This window comes from Lepidochelys kempii, chromosome 2 (genome assembly GCF_965140285.1).
Source record: "Lepidochelys kempii isolate rLepKem1 chromosome 2, rLepKem1.hap1, whole genome shotgun sequence".
Classification (NCBI taxonomy): Eukaryota; Metazoa; Chordata; order Testudines; family Cheloniidae; genus Lepidochelys; species Lepidochelys kempii.
Window position 1 is genome coordinate 72,637,044 of NC_136381.1, and position 23,972 is coordinate 72,661,015.

Consider the following 23,972-nt stretch of genomic DNA (forward strand, 5'->3'; position numbering starts at 1 on the left):
CAGGCTGCCCTTACCCTCCCTTTCTAGCTCAAACCCTTACATTTTCCAGCAGGACCCTCCACCAGCACAGGGCCCCCCCACCCGCAGTTACTGCTCCTGCCCCATGCTGGGCAAGGGGCAGCCCCATCCGTCACCCCCAGTTAGGCTACAGTGAGGGGCAGCAGCAGGGAAGGCGGCGCACATGTGATGGCAGACCCCCCCACCCCAGCACCCACCACAGGGGAGGCAAGGGGGCTTCCTGGATCTGAGAGGGTGCCTAGGAGCATGTGCGGTGACAGTGGTGCGGGGTGAGCATGCTCCCAGGGGGAGAGGGTGACCCCTCCCCCAAATCTCACTGCTGCTGGTGGAGAGAAGGCTGTGGGGGGGAGTCCTCCTCTCTGGCCCCAGCCCTGGGGCAGCCTGCCTGTACCCCAAACTCCTCATCCCCAGCCCTGCCCCACCCCAGAGCCTGCATACCCAGCCAGAGCCCTTACCCCCCCCACCCCAACCCTCTTCCCTAATCCTGAGCCTCTCCAACACCACAAACCCCTCATCCCCAGCCCCAGACAAAGCCCTCCCCCCCTCCCCCCTGCACCCATACCCTCTACCTTAGCCCTGAGCCTCTCCCAAACCCCAAACCTTTCATCCCTGGCCCCAGCCAAAGCCCTCATCCCTCGGCACCCTAACCCTGTGCCCCAGCCCTGAGCCCCCTCCTGCATCATGCACCCCACAGCCCTCACTCCAATCCTCTACCCTAGCCCTGAGCCCACTTCCAAACCCCTCATCCCCAGCCCCACCGCAAACTCCTCACCCCTGCACCCCTTCCCTCCGCACCCCTTCCCACTTCCAACTTCCTCCCAGAGCCTGCATCCCCTCCAACCTCCCTCCCAGAGCCTGCACCCCTTACCCCCTCCTGCACCCCGCCCCAGTCCGGAGCCTGCACCCAGCACCCAAACTCCCTCCCAGAGCCTGCACCCCAAACCCCAGCCCAGGGCCTACACCCCCCCGACCTCCTCCCCCTACCCAAACTACTTCCCAGAGCCTTAGGCGGGGGGGGGGGGGTGGAGTTTGGGGGGGCGGAGTTTGGGGGGGTGGGGGCAGGTTCTGGGCACCACCAAAATTTCTACAAACCTGCCACCCCTGCCTGTAGGCCCACTAGACCTCTAAGGTACCATGAATATCTGCATAGAAATCCAGGCACGGAAGGCCCCAACGGGCATATTTAGCCTCTGGAACACTTGCTGCTCCCAGTGAAGATGCTAAGTGTTTTATTATCTAGTCCACTCTGCTTTAGAATTCCTAAATCAATTGCACTACGATGAGTGTGTGCCATATTTCAGGCTAGTAGCAGGGTTTGCCCAGGAAGGTTTGAAATGGCTCTTCACTCTGTCAAAAGCAGCTATAGGACTATATTGCATTTCTTCACATATTATTCGTAACCAATAATATTAAAATTAGAAATGAGCCAAATCCAATTTTATAACAGCAGTTCATTTTAAATGCCACATGGTCATCAACCCTGTCATAAAATTCAATGTTCTGTACTGTGTAAGCACCCAGTCCTGATCACCTTAATCCCATGCAAGGACATGTCTCCTTGTCACAGGAACTCAAGGTAAAATATAGATAACGAGGCTGATAATGAGAAAGGGAAAACATGTAGTTTGCCATGAATTATCCAGTGAATATGCAAGTTAGTCAGATTACACAGTATGTAACTGAATCAGAAAGAAGAAAACACAGCGGAAAATCACAGATGAGTAGTTAGACATACACCAGGGATATCTGCCAACAATCATAGCTACAAAACAGACTATATCGGACAATGGTTTTGTTATTGGATTCATAGCAAGAAAAGTAGATTTTCATCGTAATCCTATATCAAATACAGGAGCGTTCTAGATGATTTAATGAAGATTAACAAAACATTTGAAGAGTAAATACAGATCTTTCCATAATATTGTAATGCTAAAATGATTGTAGTCACAGAATGCTAAAAGATATGCCCAGCTGATTCAAGTTCATACCACAGACTCCTATGGAATACTACACCAATTCTTTCTCATGCTTTTTTTCCCCCCATGATCTAGCTGTAATACTTGGAAGTGTGTATGTAGTGTGTGACTTATTCCCTCTATACTATCCATGCCTTCCATTATCCTGGAACAGTAAAATAAACATATGGCAAGCTTTTAAAAAAAGATAAGCTAATGTCTTTACCTAAAGAACAAGTTTTAAACTACATCACTTAGCTGAATGAGAAGGAAAGACTACGAGGCTTGTGACAATTTTAAAGAGGAAAATGATATCCTTCAGCTTTGCCAAGGGGACGTTCATTTTTCGCAGCCAAAAGTATAGCAAGATACATTCTCAGACTCTCTTGAAGAAGGTCAATAAAACCAAAAAGCTTGTATTGTGACATATCACACCTAAGAAAAGAAAATAAGGAATACAAGAAATATTCACAGGAATTTTTATAGCACAGTATTTCTAGTTACTGAAATAAGCATCTGACTGTACAGTTCTAGTATTGTTTCAGCCCCATTTACAAATGATAGCTTTTTATTCCTTTTCTTGCATTATAGATTGTTTCCTTTCCTTCAGTCATCACACACACACACGCATGCGGCTACCTCCTCAGTTATTCTACCACTATGTTAATAGCTCCCTCTCTCAGGTAGTCACCTGTCACTTCAGTGACACGTGCAGCCTCTTCCATTAAACTGAACTGGACTTGTGCTGCCACTCTTTGGGCAAATTAAGCTACACATTTCTGGCTACCCATTTTTTTTTTTAACCAAAATACACAAAAATGGACCAATGAAATACATAGTAAAAATAAATTCTCTTTACCTTGAGCTTCAACATTTGTTAAGGAACACCTGTATGCCAGGTCAATTGTCATATGTAAGAACACAAACCAAAGCTCACAGAAGTCAATGGAAACACCCTTCATGTATTAGAAACACATCAGGGGATTAACTGTCTTTTCTATCAATTGTTATTACTTTTTCATCAAATGTAGTGGACTCATACAGGAATGGGAATGTCTGACTAAATTGCTACTGCAGTGGCCTCATATGCTTGCTATTGATTTGTAAAATCTCCATGCAGCACCAAGAAATGATTTCCAGGAATGAGAAATGTCTGATTTTTTTCATGTGTAGTGTCCTTTAGAAAAAAATCTTAAATGTCCAAATTTGATGGCATAACACATTGGTAACAATAATTTCTTGTACTCTAGAGCCCTATAATAGGATAGTGCTTTCATATGTGTATTGTCTGTTATGACAAGTGAAGTGCTGGAAGTGCCTCAAACTGTGTCTCAGATATTTCTTGTTCAGTAAAGGCACGACATTTCTTATGTTTAAAAGGTAAACTTTAGCTGGTCAAATTTGGCTGTGTCATTTTCAAGTGACCTGAGGGCTCCTGCAGAGGCGACATGCTTAGTATTTGATGTGTATAATGCAGGCTACGCCTTGTACTGGATCTGCTGAACTGCGTTCAGAATGTCAGACAATTGTTGCATCTTACACCTCTTATACCATGACAACACCACCATGTATATTAATGACACTCAGGAGGAAAGTGATACGCTAACCAGAGCCACTAAGAGATGGAGGATCCGTACTGAAACTATGTAAAAACAAGAGCTAAAAAAGGCATAAGCCTGTGCATAGATGTTGATGTTTAATTTTCTGTTTTCACTGAACTACAATCTGGTTAGACACATGAGCCTGTGTGAGCCTTCTATGCTTGACTCGTAAGAAAATGAACAACACAATTTCATGCTTCTCAATAATTCAAGACAAATGTTCAAACCAAAACAAACAAACTAGTGTGGTTGGTTGGTTGGTTTCTACATCCATAAAGAAGAATGAAAAAAAATGAACAAAAAGAATCTGGGCAAAATGAACACAGCATACAACTAAGGAATGACACACAATCAAATTAAAAGTGTGAAACAATAAAATATGCTGGAAAACATTTTGAGTAACATTCTTGTACTACATGGATGCAGATTCCTTGGATCTCAAATGTGAAGGTTTCTTTTTACCCATCGTGGATTGGTAAACTTTGTCTACTATTTACTAATATACATAATACTTCAGACCATTTATAACATTTTACAGTATTCAGCTATTTGACTTCGGTTTATCTGTCAAGCACACATTTTCATGATGACAATAATCTACATGAAGGTTTTCCAGGGTTTCTAACTCAGTTTGTCAATGAAAAAGAATACAATCAGCTTAGTTTAAACCAACACGTTCAGTCTGATAACCAAACCATTCAGAGTGTGTTAATACCCAAGATGCACTAGGCACTTTCTAAACCCAAGAGAAGGTAGTCCTTAACCCAAAAATCTTACATTATAAAGAGACAGATGAAAGAAGAGAGGAAAGGGTTTATAAGAGCATTTTAACAATAGTTTTTACCAATACAAACAAACAGAGTGTTGCTTTTTTATTTATTTTTGTTTTAATTAAACACATTAAATCAGCATTTTTCCTCCACAATTCAATTGTCTTGTCTTCCCCTATAGCAGTTCCTTGTTTTGGTCTGTGTCATTACACACATTCCTCATTTCCCTGTGCTTCATTAAAGATCATGCTGGGAAGGAGGAATAATACAACTAACTACAGCCCAACTAGTGCCTCAAACTACTCTCCCTATCCCCCACAAGTTATACATATTATAAAGAGGTAGAGGCCATAATCCTTTTCCCTTCTTTTCTCAAGGGTTACTGTAGCAAGAGATACTTTGTTTATATGAGGTGAAGAAATATACCTCAGATGTTCGCTTATAAGGCCTTTTCCAAAGCAAAGGGTGCAAAACAACTAATACCTAAATGCTTGACTGTGGGAATTGAGGTGTTACATAAGGAAAGGGGGAGAAACAAAAAAACACAATAGCAACAACTTCATAAAAACAGAATGAAATCATGTTTGAGTTACGCTGTGTTCCCAGATTCATTAAAAAAATTCATAAGACTCGAGTTGTTTGTAAAGTCACTTTTGTGTAGTTTCTTCAGCACTTTCATTGAACTCATTTCAATATTGCTGCTTATTTTCTAGCTTTGGGAAGAGAAAAAACATTATATTTAAATTGCAGCTCCTCATGCACTTAATCATCCGGCAAGAGTCCATCTTCTTTTCAGTATGACAGTTTCAGACAGATAGCTGATTGCTTGAATTTCTAAGCCTTCCCTGCCTACATGCTTACCTAAAATTCCATCTGTTCATTAACACTGTTACTAGTAGAGAAAATTCTTTCTTTCTACCTGCTGAGAAAATGCATACAGTACACAGCAGTAAGCAGAACTGACACAAGGAATTTGATATCAAGATTTCATAATAAGTAGAAGTTTTTATGCCATTAATTCCTCTTGTGCCCTGAGTCGTAATCTATGATTTTCACAGTAAATGCAAAAAAGACATTTATAAATGGCAAACAGCCTAAGTAGTTTATTACTTCCTGATTTATAGTATCCCATTATGCCGTTTAATATAATCAAGGAACTTTCAGGAAGCACATGAACTAACCCATCAACATTTCTGTGGCCAGGAGTAATACAAGAATTGCATCATCCCTGGGTTTTGCTCCTCTGTTTGGCCTCACCACTATTTTCCTTTTCCAAGGATCTCATACTACTAACATTTACTTATATACATGCTTAGTTTTTAGCATGTGAATAGTCCCAGACAGGTCCATGGAATTACAGGCAGGCCTATAAATTAAGTACATATGTAAAAATGTCCAGGATTGGGGCCTCAGTCTCTTCGTTCCTTCTCAAACAGGAATGGAGATTAAAAACACTGAAGCACAGTACCGATAGATGATCCAGTGCTGAGTATGTGATGCAAACAATCTAGTGATATTGTGGTAAGGGCTATGGAAGAGTGGAACTATTTTGTGGCTGTCTGCCCTTGAAAAGGGCAGAGCAGTTCTTACTCTAAGAACCCTTGGGGGAGTGGGGAGAGAGCCAACAGGCTCAGAGAAGTACACTGTTTGGACACACATTCCTTAGGGGAGATTTTATTAAATAAAGGATACTCTATATTCTGGTAAAAAGGACAGATAGGAACTGAAGAGAAACAGTCTAATGAAAAAGTCTCATTCAGTTACATCATATGGAGGCAGACAACTAAATATTGAAAAATGTTATAAGTGCTTGTATAAAAATGCTACAAGTCTAAATACTAAAATGGGTGAACTTGAGTGCCTGGCATTAAATTAGGCTATTGATACAACAGGTATCGCAGAAACTTGGTGGATTGATGATGATCAATGGGACACAGTAACACTAGGGGAAAAAATGTAAAGGAATGACAGTAGGTCACTTGTCAGAGGAGTGGCATTATGTGAAAAAAAGTCAGATATAGTCAAAATCTTCAAGTGAATAAAACTGTGCCATAAACTCTCTAGGGATAGAAATTCCATGCTTGAATAATAAGAGTATAGCAGTAGGAATATACTGCTGACCACTTGACTAGGATAGTGATGGTGACTGTGAAATGATCAAGGGGATTAGAGATGCTACTAAAACAGAAAACCCAACAGTAATAAGATTTCAGCTATCTACATATTGACTGAGTTCATGTCACTTCAGAATGGAATTGGAAATAGACACCACTGACTGCTTCTTGGAGCAGCTAGTTCTGGAACCCACAAAGGGAGAGGCAATTCTAGATTTAGTCCTAAATAGAGCACAGGATCTGGTGAAAGAGGTGAATATAGCTGAACCATTCAGTAATAATGACCATAATGCAATTACATTTAACACCCTGGTGTGTGGGTGTCGGGGAGGGGTGTGTGGGAGGGGAGATACCAAAGAAATCCACCAGAGTAGCATTTACTTCAAAAAGGGAAACTACACAAAAATTAGGAAACAAGTTAAATGGAAAATAAAAGGAACAGTCACAAGCGGAAAAAGTATGAAAACTAAATGTATACCCCAAAGAAAAAAAACTAGTGAGAGGACAAAAAAATGATAGCATGGCTAAACAGCAGAGTAAAAGAGGCATTCTGAGGCAAAAAGGCACCCTTTAAAAATTGGAAGTCAAATCCTATGGAGGAAAATAGCCATGAGCATAAACTCTGGCAAGTCAAGTGTGAGTATAATTAAGCAGGCCAAAAAAGAAATTGAAGAGCAACTCGCAAAAGATACGAAAATATTTTAAATACTTTAGGAGAAGAAAGCCTGCCAAACAATCAGTGGGGCTATTGGATGATCAAGATACTAAAGGAGCACTCAAGGACGACAAGGCCACTGTGGAGAAGTTAAAGGAATTCTTTTCTTCAGTCTTCACTGCAGAAAATGTGAGGGAAATTCCCACATCTGAGCCATTCCTTTTTGTGACAAATCTGAGGAATTGTCCCAGAGTCAGGTGTCAATAGAGGTGGTTTTGGAACAAATTGATAAATTAAATAGTAATAAGTCATGAGAACCAGATGGTATTCACCAGAGAGTTTTGAAGGAACTCAAATATGAAATTGCGAAACTACTAACTTAAATCAGCCTCTGTACCAGATGACTGGACGACAGCTAATGTAAACCATTAAAAAAAAAGGTTCCAAAGGCAATCTTAGCAATTACAGGCCAGTAAGCCGAACTTCAGTTCAAGACAAATTGTTTGAAACTATAGTAAAGAATAGAATTATCAGACACATAGATGACTATGATTCAACACAGCTTTTGTAAAGGAAAATGATGCCTCACCAATCTACTAGAATTCTTAGAGGAGGTCAACAAACATGTGGATAAGGCTAATCCAGTGCATATAGTGTACTTGGACTTTAAGAAAACCTTTGACAAGGTACCACACCAAAGGCTCTTAAGCAAAGTCAGCAGTTATAGGAGGAAAGGGAAGGTCCTCTCATAGATCAATAACTGATTAAAAGTCAGGAAACAAAGTGGAGGAATAAAATTATTATTTTCACAGTGGAGAGAGGTAAATAGAGGATCCCCCAATGATCTGTAGGAGGACTTGTTCCTGTTCAACCTATTTATAAATGATCTGGAAAAGGGGTGGGAAACAGTGAAGTAGTAAAATTTGCAGATGATACAAAATTACTCAAGACTGAACTCAATTATGGATTTAACTACAAAGGGATCTCAGTAAACTAGGTGACTGGGCAACAAAATGGCAGATGAAATTCAATGTTGGTAAATGCTAACTAATGAACATGGTGGTAAAATAATCCCAACTATTCATACAAAATGATGGGATCTAAATTAGCTGATACTTCTTAGGAAAGATCTTGGAGTCACTGTGGACAGTTCTATGAAAACATCTACTCTGTCAGCAGCCACAGTCAAAAAAGCTAACAGTGTTAGGAAGCATTAGGAAATGGATAGGTAAAACAGAAAATATCATTATACCACTATATGAATCCATAGTGCATGTTTATACTGCATGCAGGTCTGGTCTCCCCATCAAAAAGATATATTAGAGTTGGAAAAAGTCCAGAGAATGGCAACAAAAATTATTAGGGATATGCAACAACCTCCATAGGAGGAAAGAGTAAATGAGTGGGACTATTCATCTTGGAAAAGAGATGACCAAAGGGGTCTATCTGATAGAGATGTGTAAAATCATGAATGGTGAGGAGAAAGTGAATAGGGAAATGTTATTTACCCTTTCACATAACACAAGGACCAGGAGTCACCTGATGAAATTAATAGGCAGCAGGTTTTAAACAAAGAAATGGACGTATTTTGCACAATGCACAGTCAACCTGTGAAATACATTGCCTGGAGATGTTGTAAAAGCCAAAACTATAATGTGGTTTTTAAAAGAATGAGATAAGTTCCTGTAAAATAGGTCCATCAATAGCTATTAGCCAAGATGATCAGGGATGCAACCCCATGCTCTGGGTGTTCCTAAACCTCTGACTGCCAAAAGCTGGGACTGGATGACAGGGATAAATCACTCAAAATTGCCCTGTTCTTTCATTCCCTGTTAAGCATCTGACAGTGGTCAGTGTCAGAAGACAAGCTACTGGTCTAGATGTAGCATTGGTCTGACCCAGTATGTTCTTCTGAAATGTTCACATCCTGAATTTCAAAATTCTATCAATTTTGATTACATCAGAATTAGTCAGTGTTGTGGGAATAGGTGCTTCTGGTGGGCAATTTCTCTATCTTTCATCCCATACACACAGTAGCAACAAAGATCTCCCTGCTGAGAATAGGGTGTTAGTCATGATTGGAGTTTGGCAGCATAAGGAATTGTGACTCTGCCAGACCAGGTGCCAGCTAATGATAAGGCCATCACTGGCAAACACATAGCTGGAGTCCAGTCTGGTTCACCTGTGTGTTAGCATCATTAAATTAAATGTTAAGTTGATAAGCACGTGTTTAGACTTGATGAAATGCTTGTAGGGTTCTGCATGTATTGCTCTCACTTGTAGCATCTGTAGCCCATGGTATAAAGTTATGTTGAGTGTTTGCATTGTAAATTTCTGTAATTGTATAATTCAAACAGGAAAGAAGCATTAATTAATACAGTGTGCTGGTCCTGCACATAAGAAGGCCCATGAAACCAAATGAGCCATTGAAACAAAGGATAAAGATTGTGTTGATTGCCCCCCCACACACACACACACACCTACCTGTACACCTTCATGGAGAGGCATGGATAAGTATTCCATCAGTTTGAACTCTGGGGGAAGGGAAGAAAAATGCCTTCCCAAAAGGAATTGTATCACTATGCTGCCTGGAATTTGGAGATGGCAATATTTCTAATCTTAAACAAGAGATCCCCAAGCTGCTTAGCCAAGGTTACCCCTAAAGGACATTAAGGTTGCATATTACAGCAGCTTCTATTATCTTTTGGAACTTCACACACACAAATGAGTAGGTCTATGTTTACCTGCTTTCACTTTGTAAATAACTCCTTTGTCTTAGTTAATAATCTTTAGTTAGTATTATAGAATTGGCTACAAGGGTTACCTTTGGTCTGAGATCTGAGGTACTACTGACCCAGGGTAAGTGACTGGTTAATGGGGACTGGGAGTAACCTGAATATTGTGATTTTTGGTGTAAGGGACCATCTATCACAAAGGCAAGCTTGCCTAGGTGGCAAGATAGTCCCCTTGGGCACTCCACTCTGTCTGTGACTCCTTGTTAAGGTTGTTATAGTGCTTGAGGAGTTCACACTTGATACTTGGTTGGTGAAATCCAAGTTTAGACCACACAACTACTTTGGGGTTTGTGCCTTTGTTTGTAACAGTCTGCCCTAGGGTTGGCACACAGTCATGAGTCACACTAGACACCTTTACAGAGAGGACTCTTCATCTGAGGTAAAAATGAATTAAAAAGTGTTTTAGAGCTAGCTGAATTTTAAGTAGCTAAATCACATCACAATACATGAACCTGGAAAATAGCACTTTACTCACCCAGTCCTGGCAAGTTTCCCTCTCAAATCATTCAGTCTGATTAGCGATAAAAAGACCAACCTTGCATTGAAGCACTTTAAAAAAAAAGCACACAACTAATTGGATTCTCAAACACTGAATTCTTAAAAGCATATTTTAAGGCTTCATCTCCTAGATAAGTAAAGGGGAATTGGAGGGAACCAAAGCTTCCCCCCCCCCCCTTCTGAAGGACCATTTGGGAGTAAAAGAAAGTATTTTCTCTGTAAATCGTTTTCTCTGCTGCAGTTGTGTTCAGCTTACTGTGCTGACAATACTCAACTACTGAGTGAAAGGCAGCATGGTGTCATGATTGAGCATCCTATCTGATCCATTAAGACATAGAAAAGAAGTCTAATGTCGTAGATAATGAATGATAATGGTAGTGAACAGGAAGGGCTAATGGGTTTTATATCACCCAACAGTGTACAAGACAACTCAGTATGTGTTTTCAAATGTTACTGTTGAGCTGAAGTAGAATACAGTTATGTCAGCATTGTGGAATTCATGAGCTTAGCAATACATATTTTAAGTTACATTCACAATTGTTTGCTAATGTCCTTCCAAATATAATGTGGACCCACTATGCACCTAAATATTTTGCATACCACTTGTACCCTTACAAGAGCTTATTATTCGGTCATTAGTGGCACAGGCTGGCCTGCTGCTTATGTATATGTGATCCTATACATTCTGCAAAAGTGTTAAATGCAATTTCCAAGAGTTCCTTCACTTTAGATAGGACATAAGTGGAGAAGACTCAGACGTAGCCAGAGGTGAAAGTAAGCCGGTCCGGTCCGGTCCAGCGTACTGGACCAGCTTCCCCAGCGGTGATTTAAAGGGTTCAGGGCTCCAGCCACTGCGGGGAGTTTCAGGCCCTTTAAAGCACCACCTGAGCCCACTGCCAGAGCCCCTGGGTAGCGGCAGCAGGGCTCTGTTGGCGATTTAAAGGGCCCGGAGCTCCACTGCGGTAGCAGCGGCCGGAGCCCCAGGCCTTTTAATTTGCCCCTGAGCCCTGGGGCTCCCAGCCGCCTCTGCGGATTGTAACTCCGGGGTGATTTAAAGGCCCTGGGGCTCCAAGCCACAGCCTGGAGCCCCAGAGTCTTTAAATCTTGATGTGAAGGCCCGCCTCTTCCGGTTGAGGCCCCGCCTCTTCCGGTTGAGGCCATGCCCCCGCTCAGGACTCCAGCGTACCGGTAAGTCCTTTAAGTTGCTTTCACCCCTGGATGTAGCAGATCTGGTGTGGGAGGCACAAAATGTGGGACTGTAACCTCCATGACAGTGTCTGTCACATAATTCCCTAACATGTGGAAAAATCTCCCTAGGTACTACTTGTTGGTTTGTGCTCTGTGGGAAGAGGAAGACCAGACTGGGGGATTTGCACTCTCTGTAATGTTGTTCCCAAGGGGCAACACATCATTTTAGATTTTTTTTTAATAGTTAGTCTGTTGGAAGATAATATAACTTGCTTAACTTAAACAATCATCAAGTTTCCTGTACTTGCTAGATTATTTTAAAATCAGCCTGGGATTGGGTATACCAACCCCACAGTGAGCCAGAGTTAATGGGCTGGTTTTTGTGCCCTGTCCTACCCCCTCCACCCCCCACTCATCATCAGGTAATTAAGGAGCAGTTAAAAACTGAAGACAACAGCTCAGTTGTTGACTGACAAGGAAGGAGTAGAGAACTTTCATCCTTTGCCCCCCTCCCTCCTTCCTTTCCTGGAAGAGACAGCCTTGGACTTCTGTAGTGACTGAATGGCCAGAGCCCTGGTGGAGGAAGTTGGGCCTGACACAGGACTAGTAAGTTTGACTATTTTTTCTGTCCTTGATAATAAAAAGACTTTGGTCCTAGGCTTGGCTGTGTGGCAGAGGCTGGAGGGACATACAAAGACTGTTGCAGGGAACCCCTACCCAGGAGGGGTGCAAGGAAACTCCCTCAAACTTTAGTCTTTTTTCACCCCACTTGAGTCTGTCCAGTGGTTTTTTCTTGGATACTGAAGAGCACATGGTCACACAGCCATACCTTATAAATACAACATTAAAGGGATGTTAACTGCATGTATATTATGCCGTTTTTATTTATTTACAAAGTGTTATTCTATTAACTCAAGTTCCTTGCCTTTCAGCTACCACTGCTTCTGGATCTCAAGACTGAAAGTTACTTCTAAAGTTAAGAGAAGTTCATCTGTGCAAGAGAAATTCACATAGCTGGATACCAAAACTTGGGTGGTTACCAAACCTTTTGTCCCCAACACTGTTCTGCTACTGTTACGCAAGAACATGTGGACACCTCTAATTGTGTACTCGAAGGAACCAGAGTAAAGCTGATCATGACAGAGGGTCCTCGACTGCATAACTTGCTACCTCTGGCAATTCATCAGTGGCTAAGTATTAGATTTAAGAGGGTGGGTATCAGTTCAGTATAGCATGTAAGCCTATTCCTAGCTCCATCCCTAATCAAAGTAACTTCAGTATATGTTTAACTTTAAGCATGTAAAAAGTATCTAAGTTGAAGTATCTACATAAATACCTCAACAAGGGATGGAGTTCTGAATCAAGATCTCAGTGCAAGATTTAACTTTCATGCCAATTCTTTGCTGAATGGGGTTGATCAGATACATGGAGAGGGGGAATCCTGGCCTCATTGGTGTCAACAGATATTTCACCCAGTGGCAAAACTCCTAGCTCCATTCTAGTTACTGTCTTTTCTGATCTGAGAGCTGTACTGGGTTGTCTCATCTCCCATACGGTATGGGGATAGGCACATACACAAATATGAGTAAAATAATATCTTAAACTTTACTCACAGGTTTTATTTATGTGAAGATGTTCCACTTCTGATCTGAATACCAGCATTTATCAGCTGCAATGGGAATTATGAAACATCATCAACCTATATCACTGATCTACCCTAGAGACATGGTTGGAAAGTCCAAGATTAAGGCACAGGTCTAAAACTATATCTATATTTTTCCTACCCTAACTTGTATGTCAAACATACAAAAGAGCTTTATAAACTAGTGTTTCCACAGACACAAAAAACAACGCACCACTTTTTTTTTTTTTTTTTTTTTTTTACACTGGTGCAAACAGGCAACTTCACTGAATTAAGTAAGATGTTAGGAAAACTACAGTTTACTTTACATCTATTGTGCAGCACTTCTATACAAACAGGAAGCTTTTCAAAACTGATGAGGATGAAAACAACAATTCATTTACAGTGATTAAATGGTTCTGGCCACGGAAGTGCAAAGCAGTATCATCAGGCAACCCTGTTCCATCTAAACTTTTTTTCCCTCAGAAGAACTCTACTGCTTTGTTCTTTCTTCCTATCACAGGGGTGGGCTAACTACAGCCCATGGGCTGGATCTGGCCCACCAGCCATTTTAAGTCAGTCCTCAAGCTCCCGCAGGGGAGCAGGGTCTGAGGCTTGCCCTGTTCCAGTGCTCCAGCTGGGGAGCAGGTCAGAGGCTGCTCCACACAGCTCCTGGAAGCAGCCGCATGGCCCTACTCTGGGGCTCCAGCTGGGGTGTGGGGTCGAGGGCCGCTCCACGTGGCTCCCAGAAGCCATGGCATGGCCCCACTTTCGGTGCCCCAGTGGGAGCTGCAGGGGTGCAGGGATGGTGTCTGCAGACGGGGCAGCCTGCAGAGCCGCTTGGCTGCACCTCTGCATAGGAGCCAGGGAAGGGACTTGCCACTGCTTCCAGGAGTCGCTTGAGGTAAGTGCCACCTGGAGCCTGTATCCCTGAGCCTCTCCCCATGCCCCAACCCCCTGCCCCAGCCCTGATCCCCTTCCTGTCCTCCGAACCCCTTGATCCCAGCTCGGAGCATCCTCCTGCACCTCAAACTCCTCATCCCTAGCCCCGCCCCAGAGCCCGCACCCCTAGCCGAAGTCCTCACTCCCGCACCCCACTCCCCCACCCCAGCCCAGAGCTTCCTCCCACACCTTGAACTCCTCATTTCTGGCCCCACCCCAGAACCTGCACCCCCAGACAGAGCCCTCATCCCCTCCTGCACTCCAACCCAAATTTTCTGAGTATTCATGGCCCGCCATATAATTTCTATTCCCAGATGTGGCCCTCGGGCCAAAAAGTTTGCCCATCCCAGTCCTATTATGTTTCACATTCATTTGAACTACACTACCCAGCTCCTGGAAGACTACTTGGTCTCTTTGTACTAAAGTGTACAGGATTCGTAAAATAGTGAAGTCTCATTAAGTAAAAAATGAGCTCCTGTGAGGACCGGTCTACACACAAACTTGCACCATATAACTACCTCAGCCTTTTAAAACTGATTGAGTTTTTGAATGGTATTTCATTAACATTCTACATGTGAACACCTTTTTGGAATAAAAGTGACTAAGGTAAATTTAACTAAGGTTGGTAACAAATTAAATAAACTAAACTGATTTTAATTTGCACCTTTTTCTTGTCTTTGGCTCAACTTCGGAGAGAGGGGATAGCCAACAACCAGAGAAACCAGGCAGAAGAATTCAGCAGGTCAGCCAAGGACCTACCAGCCATGGAAACAGGCACTCCTGTGAGGATCCAGCCATGAGAGAGACACCAGAAGGGGCGGACTAAAGGTGTTCTGAGGGGTGCAGTGGCACCCAGGTCATACAAGGTGGCTGTGCATGAAGGACAAGGAGATACTTATAAGCCAGCAGACACAACCCCCAGATAGTCTACTGAGATAATCAGAGAACAGAGACACAGAGAACCATCTGGAGGCCCACCCCACAAGAAGAGGAGAAGACTCCACAGAACTATAGTTTGCTAGACTTGGAGTCAGAGAGAGAGAGAGAGAGAGAGAGCGCGAGAGAGTGCACTCCCAGTCTGGCTGCCTGTGGAGGAGACCAGACTATGTAACCAACTGCACCTGTGGTAAATATGAGACTCCAACTCAGCTATATGTAGCAATCTCTGGCCAAAGGGGCAGGGTGGATGGGGGCCTGGACATTGTTTTTTTAATGTTTATATTAATATTTGTAAAATAGGGAAGATGTATCTAGATCAGTGGGACTGGAGTCAGAAGGCCAATGTTGCCTGCACGGATTGTTGTAGATAGGACACCAGTGGTGCAGGGAATGTGGGGTGCTAGGCTGGAAGCAACCCAGCCACATGGACAGAGCAGTGCAGAGGGTCTAATAAAGTTCCACTTGTTCAACCTAAACTGCATTCATTTGCTGAATGAAACATGCAGCAGCTTTAAGTCTTTAGTAGTATTTTAATATCCTGTTACGGAGGAGAGGTGTGGCACTGAGAGCGATTGCTCATTGACTGGGTTTAATATGGATGGAGTTAAGGAAACAATTTTCCTGGGAGCTCTGGAAGCCTGAGTGCAGCCTGGAGGCCTTGCAGAGAGGTGCAGTAGTCCTGACACATCTCATTTAGCCTGGACAAAGGCTTGTTCCAACTCAGGAAGGTTTCAGTTTAGCTGGCAGCTATAACATTTTGAAGATGCTACAGGAATTTCTGTAACTTAAGATAACAGTTCCTATGGGTCCTAAAATTAAGTACATATTTTCTTTTTATTTTAAAACTCAGACTTTTACTGCCTATAACCCCATCACCATAGCTGAATCTAACCTATATTTCACATGCAACAACCTCCCTAGATAAATATTAGCATATAAAGTATTTGTACAAGATGTTCCAATATTAATTATCTGTTTCTGAGTTTTGCATGGGTGCAGTTTAACCAGCTGTTATTCATGTAGGTGCTAATTTTGGACCAGGAACCAGAAAGCAAGGAGATGGTGCTATTTATTTATTAATTTTTACTCAAAGGCATGCTGGGCATTTCCCATGTACTGGCTTCCGCACAGGTTGTCTCAGCAGCTCTTCCAAGAGCTCCATCAAGAGAGGGGAGATGGGGTTTGTCATTAAAGGACAGGACTAGAACTTAGGAGTAGAGCTGAATGTAAATTTTTCATTCAAAATGTATTGTCAATGAAAAATAGCTTCATCAAAATGGAAAATTTCCATGGGACATGACATTTTCTACCACTCTTTTGGCTTTCCTTCAGAAAACTGATAACTTGAGTTTTCAGCGACTGACCATTTTCAGCTCAAAATCCCAAACTAACACTTCGGGCAGAGTGTTAATTTGTCATGTTCTTAAAAAAATCAGCTTCCAGATTTAAAAAAACAAAACAAAAACAACTTTAATAAAATGTAGACAAAAGTAAAAAAAACCAAACAAATAAACGAACAAAAAACCCCACAACCTCATCAAGGTTTTTTATGGGGACAAAACATCTCCTGAGCAGCTCTATTCAGTGATCTCGAGTCAGATCCTGGCTCTGGCACAGATTTACTGTGTGATTTTGGGCAAGTCACTTAATCTTTTAGTCTCAATCCCATTGAGTTAGGAATAAAGAAGATGGGAAGGCCATTAAGTGGCCCCTAGGAGGAGAGGAGAGAGGCATCATGTAAATATAAGAACAATTGCAGAGATGTTCAGGTTAGGACCATGGAAGTCTAGCATCCTTTAAAATACAGTGGAGTGAGTAGTCTCTGGTTGCAGTGTGAGACTTAGAATCATAGGATCAGAAGGGACCCCCAAGAGGTCACATAGTCCACCCCCACCCAACTCAGAGGCAGGATTATGCATACCTAGATCATTGCCGTCAAATGAGTCACACTGCTCATAAATATCCTTGTTTTATAAAACTGTAAAATGTAAGGTGAAAACTAGGTAGATGAACTTTTTTTATTTTTTTTTGCAGCACTTAAGCTACAACTGTAGGGTCATTTCAAAAGCATGTGTTTACTTTTAAATGACTGACTAATACTTTGTATACCAACTCTGTTTAAAACATTTACCATTATATTCATGTATATAGGGAGGCAGTATTTGTATACTTTTCTTTTGTCACCCAGGACTCAAATATGAGATTCTGCATCCCAGTGTGCCTAATTAAACAGATTGTGGATTTGTTTACACCTGAGTTAATCCACTGAAATCAATGGAGTATACTGTTCTGCTGCCTGGAGTGGCTCATGTCCATGAGTGCCTCCCTCACAGCAGAGTGGCAAAAGCAGGGAAGACACCACAAACTGGTGGTATGTTCTATAATTAGAATTCAACAAACCAGAAAACAAATGGATCACTGCATCAGTCTTAGAATAGAATCACAGACAGTCACTTTAGGCTCCCCAGTTTATCTGTCCACCCAGGCAAACTGGACTTAGTGAAAAATGGTTACTTACAAACAAACAAACAAACAAAAAACACAACATATTCAGGTTGCTTCCAGGCCCAAGAGAGCAGTCACTTACCCTAGATAAACTGGTATTTTAGCTCATGCCAAAGACAAGGCCTACAGTCAATTCTGCAATAAACCTTTTGTTAGTTTACTAACTAGGGAAAGGTTTCAGAGTAACAGCCGTGTTAGTCTGTATTCGCAAAAAGAAAAGGAGTACTTGTGGCACCTTAGAGACTAACCAATTTATTTGAGCATGAGCTTTCGTGAGCTACAGCTCACTTCATCGGATGCATGCCGTGGAAACTGCAGCAGACTTTATTTAACATCAGCCACACTATCACAGGCTCGTATACCTGCACATCCACCAATGTGATATATGCCATCATGTGCCAGCAATGCCCCTCTGCCATGTACATTGGTCAAACTGGACAGTCTCTACGTAAAAGAATAAATGGACACAAATCAGATGTCAAGAATTATAACATTCATAAACCAGTCGGAGAACACTTCAATCTCTCTGGTCACGCAATCACAGACATGAAGGTCGCTATCTTAAAACAAAAAAACTTCAAATCCAGACTCCAGCGAGAAACTGCTGAATTGGAATTCATTTGCAAATTGGATACTATTAATTTAGGCTTAAATAGAGACTGGGAGTGACTAAGTCATTATGCAAGGTAGCCTATTTCCTCTTGTTTTTTCCTACCCCTCCCCCCCCAGATGTTCTGGTTTAACTTGGATTTAAACTTGGAGAGTGGTCAGTTTGGATGAGCTATTACCAGCAGGAGAGTGAGTTTGTGTGTGTATGGGGGTGGGGGGGATGTGAGAAAACCTGGATTTGTGCTGGAAATGGCCCACCTTAATTATGCACATTGTAGGGAGAATGGTCACTTTGGATGAGCTATTACCAGCAGGATAGTGAGTTTGTGTGTGTGGTTTTTGGGAGGGGGGTGAGGGAACCTGGATTTGTGCAGGAAATGGCCCAACTTGATTATCATGCACATTGTGTAAAGAGTTGTCACTTTGGATGGGCTATCACCAGCAGGAGAGTGAATTTGTGTGGGGGGGTGGAGGGTGAGAAAACCTGGATTTGTGCTGGAAATGGCCCACCTGATGATCACTTTAGATAAGCTATTACCAGCAGGACAGTGGGGTGGGAGGAGGTGTTTTTTCATATTCTCTGTGTATAAAGTCTGCTGCAGTTTCCATGGCATGCATCCGATGAAGTGAGCTGTAGCTCACAAAAGCTCATGCTCAAATAAATTGGTTAGTCTCTAAGGTGCCACAAGTACTCCTTAACTAGGGAAAAGAAATAAAAGTTATTTATATGTTAAAGAAACAAGCATATAAGACAAATGAGTTTCAGTCTAAATCCTAAGAGTGACAGAGTTGTAGTGGTCAAATTAAAATGTCTTTTTTCATGGCTAACCCTTTTTTCAGGGCCAAGCAACATAGGAATCTCCATGCTTTGTCATCAGACGTCACCGGTGTGGTGCTCTGCTCTGTTCAATGATGATGACAGTTGGCTGCATGCGTGTGTTCCCTCTGTGTGCTGCCCCGGCTCTGTAGATCGCTGGCACAGCAGACCCCAAGAGAACCCCCAATGACCACAGACTCCGATAAGGTACGAAGGCACCTGGCCAGGTGTATTGTCAAATGAAGCACAGGAATAATTTCCCCCAGACTCTACAGGACATACTACGAACGTGTGCCCCCTGACAATAGACCGGCTCAGTCAGTGGTGGGATTTATCACTGCCCGCTAGGCCAAACAAAGACAGCCCATCAGGGGTACACTTTTATACACAGATAACGAGTTACACATCACTCCTGACGTATTGAGGTGCAACCCCTCTACATGTCAAGGTGCCACCTTTACCAAGTACATTTTGGTTTGAGCAAAACAACTCTATCCATCCTATCATCCTTTTAACCCTGGGTCAGCATGTTCCTGTGATCTCTGTGGAACGTGCTAGTGCTGGAGTGTTCTGGTACCATCCTGGCCCGTGTTTACACCACTTGTTCCCAGTACCTTTTAGGTATGTGTGTTTTTGGAGCATCAGCCCTCTTCATGCCAGATTTTGTGAGCAGGGCCTGCCTCTTGCTCACAGCTTAACTTTGTTTTATATCAGCAAAGTCTTGACCATTACTTTAGCTCTGGTCTTAGGCCTCATACTGGGCCTCTGATACAAGGACTTATGTTTCAGAACCTCGTCTTACTGCATGCTTATGTTTAGGAATCCTTGCCCCCTCAGAGTCCAGACAGCATAAAAGAGATTCAGTTTCTCCTTGTCTGGGATTTATCATCCCCTCCTCTCCAGAGTCCAAAACTGATGGATGAGTTCATGTGTAGATCTCTCTAGTGGCGCTGGAACAATTTTTGTATTGGGAGTGTAGCGCTGCGAGCCATTGAACAAAACTGTAAACCCTCTATATGATGGTAAGCACTTCAACCAGGGTGCTTCCACACCCCCAGAATCCCTAGGTCCAGGACCCTGGGGTCTCTCCTTCCTGGAGGGAGTTAGGAATGCAGTCAATAAAGTCTGTCCTTTGATGCTATACAACATGTCAGTTGCTTTCAATGGGCCATTCTTGTATGCAGGGTGTGCACTTTACCTTAGTAAATGGCTTCTTTTCCTGTTTGTTGAGTTACACAATTAGAGGGGTTTACAATGCAAACAGTCAACTTTATTCCATGGGCTATAGAGATAAGTGGGATCAATACATGCAGCATCCTACAAGCAAAAAGTCTAATCACTAAACACATTCATATCAACATACCATCTAATATCTATGTTGATGATGCTAACACACAGGTAGACAAGACTGGTTACCAGCTATGCATCTGTAAGGGTTAAGTGAGGTCTGGACATGAGCTGGCACCTGATCTGCAAACACCACACCCACCAGTTTAAAAACAGCTGAGAGATGGAAATCCTACCAATAATTTCTGGATAGAAGCTGCACTGGTGAAAATAACCAGAAGCTGAAGATATTGCTTATGTTGGTCCCTGCTTGGCTATTGGTCCCTGCTTGCTAACAGTGCAGATGAACATTTGAGCAGGTGACTGGAAACCTTTCAGTTACAGGTTGATTTTATAAAACACCAGCTCTAATATGCTAAAGACATAGATTATAGAACATTTTTACTATTTCTGCCTGCTGCCTATTTCACAGCATGCTACAAGCTGAGACTGGAAACCCCTGCCAGAGAATGCTGTTTCTAGCTCTCTTAATCCAATGCTTTCGGCAACACCTGATCCAGAAGTAGATAGAGGAGACTTAACAGTGGGAGGCAGAAATGTAGTTGAAGAGGTAGAGATTCCTGTACCTTTCAAAGAATCACGTTGCACCACTACCTAGTTTGTGTTCATGCATGCAAAATATGAGCGGGCCAAAACGGGAGACTTTTTTGAAAATGTCCTTTTTTATGGACAAAAATGTGAAATGATGCATATTACATATAAAAACAATTAGAGTTGGTTAAATTTTCAAACACATTGCAACAAATGGACAGTTCTTTGCAAAAAATAAAAATAAAAAAACCTTGACAAGTTTTCCCATTTTTCAACAGCATATGTATACATTATATAAAATTGGTTTGAAACATCTTCAGTTTATTGTGTGTGGGAGAGTTTAAATTTAAAATGTTTCATAACAATTAAATAGAAAATGTTTCAAAACAATTTTGTTTAAGGGTTGTTTTACATCATGCCACGTCATGCTGGGTGAAATCTTGGCTCCACCGAAGTCACTCCGTGGCAAAATTCCCATTAACTTGAATGGAGCCAGCATCTCTCACTGTGTTAAACATAATGTGCAGCAAACGAAGAAAGCAACCCTGGTGTGTTTGACAGTGAAGTAAACTGCAGTCACTTTTCAGCATTGTATGTTGGAGTGGGTAAATCATTTAGCTTTGCTGTGCTTCAGTTTTGTCATCTGTAAAAGGGAGTTAATTAAGTAACTAAAATTCCTTTCAAATACGTAAGTCAATGAAGTATATTCTTCATTATCCATTAGTCCTGCATATGTTCACTTGTCATATATTTGTAAATATTGAAACAGCTGAGATTCTACAGTATACCTAAGAGACCAAACGGGAAAAGTTAACGCTTACAAAGTGGCAAAGGGTGCTTGTTGAAAGTGATAGGTGATTTCTAAATAGTCTGAGAGCTTTCTTAAACAACGGGTATGTCTATGCTACAAACACGGCAGTAGCACAGCTGGAGCTGTGCCTCTCTAGAACTGAAGAGTAGATCCTTACTGCAGTGAAGGAAGGGGGGTTTCTGTCAAAGCAGTAAATCTACCTGCTTGAGTGGCAGTGACTAGGCAGATGGAAGCATGCTTTCAGTTTACACAAATATAAGTTGATATTGGCACACCATTACTCCCTGGTTTGAAAACATGACCAGGAAAGATTGAAAGACCAAGGTTAAAACAGAGGTGTCATAGTTCCTTTAAAAAAAAAAACACAACGTTAAATAAGAATGGGGGGTTGGCTCCCTGCCCTACCAATCATAGGAGTCCCCAATTGCACCCCATTCATTCCTTTAATGAACACCTCTTTTTAAGTGCTTTTCCAAGCCATTTATCCAATCACTGTATTTCTTTCCTATGGAGTACCTGCACTGGACATCTGCCACAAGGAGGCTCCAGCAATTAGCTTGGCTGCCTTCCCCCCAAAACCCAGTTGGGTTCCCAAACATCTCCAAATGATGTGCATCTTTTATATCAGTTAAAAACATGACAGCACCTAAGTTGGACAGGTGAACCCCATCTTCCCAAAACAACTCTACTGCCCTATATACTATGCCAGGATGTGAAATTACTGCCCCTCCAATGGTCCAAAGGAATTTAGGTATCTCCCTGTTCACATACTTCCTTGCCCTGTCCACCCTGGGGGGGAGGGCTCCTGGCTCCCCGCCAGACTCTGTGCTGAAGCATGTCTGACCACACAATGTTAACTCCTACTATGACTGTTCATTTATACATTTCTTGGATTGTATTTAAACTGTTACTGCTGGATTTGCTCACACATGGTGTGACACCTTGGCACCCCAGTATTCACTACTGTCATGTAATTAGGATATATTTCGTAAAAAGTATGCCTTGTGGGGTATCATTCTAAAACTTTTGATCTGCTAGACATTAATATCTCATTGGATGTGCTATCGTTGTTTGTAAAGTTAGGCTATGTATGTGTTACTGAAACATGTTGTGAGGTTGAAAACACCCACAAGCAGCCTTTCAGGCTGTAAAAAGACCAAACAATGTTAATGGCTTATTGAGGAAAAGCACACAAGCACACGGATTACCCCAGAAACTGTGTAGAAACCTCTCAGATATAGCACTACCCAATGGGAACTGTTTGACCCAGGTCACAGCAAAAGAGCTTCCCAGCAACTGGGAAGACAATATAAAAGGGGGAAAATGACATTATCTAGGTACCTCATTCTCCCTACAACACACCTGGAAACAGCTGAGGAATAAAGATTGAACAAGGGGGAATTGATGGTCCCAGGCTAAGGGATTGCTAGCCTGTGTATGAAAACCTGGGACACCCAAGCTGCAAAGCCAATGCACCTTATGCCTTAAGAATCTGCCAACCTGTTTATCACTCAGAGTGAGAATTTGCTAATTCATATCCTACCTATCTAGTATGTTAAACTCAGTTTGTAGTTTTGTTTATTTACTAGGTAATCTTCTTTGATCTGTTTACTATCACTTAAGATCTATTCTTTTGTAGTCAAACATTTTATATTTTAATCCAAACTAGTGTGCATTTGACTAAGGTGTTTGGGGAAATCTCAGCTTGGTTACTACAAGTGTGCATGGTCCTCTTCACATTGAAGGAGAGGCAGACTGGTTGTTAAACCCATATCTAGGCCAGATTTGACCAGGGCAGGACAGTACTGCTCTGGGGTCCCAGGCTGGGAAGCTGGTGGTCAGAGAGCCTGCGTGTAACTGCAGCTGGGTGTGTCCCTACCTGTATGAATGCTGGTGAAAGTGAAAGTTGGGAGGGCTTTGCAACTTCTCACAGCACCACACTGTGAGAGGAAGCCCAGTCTGGTGGGTCAGAGGGCTCAGTGGTACCCCAGTTCCAGGTGGCGCCCCGAGGGGAACCAGTCACACATGGCTAGAGATAGCTAAATAAGCATGTACACATGTGAACTGGACATCTGCATGGGCACAACAGGTACAACTAGAAACTGACTGGAAAAAAAATCAGATAAAAGCCCACAATTAGCTAATTTGCATGAATACATTCCTAGCAGTTTGCACAAATGTAAGTTAATACTGGCACACCATTACTCCCTGGTTTGAAAACATGACCAGGAAAGACTGAAAGACCAAGGTTAAAAC

General features: G+C 42.2%; 1 protein-coding gene across 12 annotated transcripts in view; it reads right to left on the reverse strand.

Moving 5' to 3' along the window:
- Nucleotides 1–23,972, reverse strand: part of SNTG1 (syntrophin gamma 1) — a 525,702-nt gene that overhangs the window by 363,634 nt on the left and 138,096 nt on the right. Inside the window, exon 1 of one of the 12 annotated variants that reach the window (XM_073331221.1) lies at nucleotides 10,384–10,404. The exons of the other annotated variants lie outside the window; for them this stretch is intronic. The gene's annotated coding sequence lies outside the window, so the exon portion shown is untranslated. Of the gene's footprint in view, nucleotides 1–10,383; nucleotides 10,405–23,972 lie in introns of those variants that run through there. 12 annotated transcript variants of the gene reach the window in all.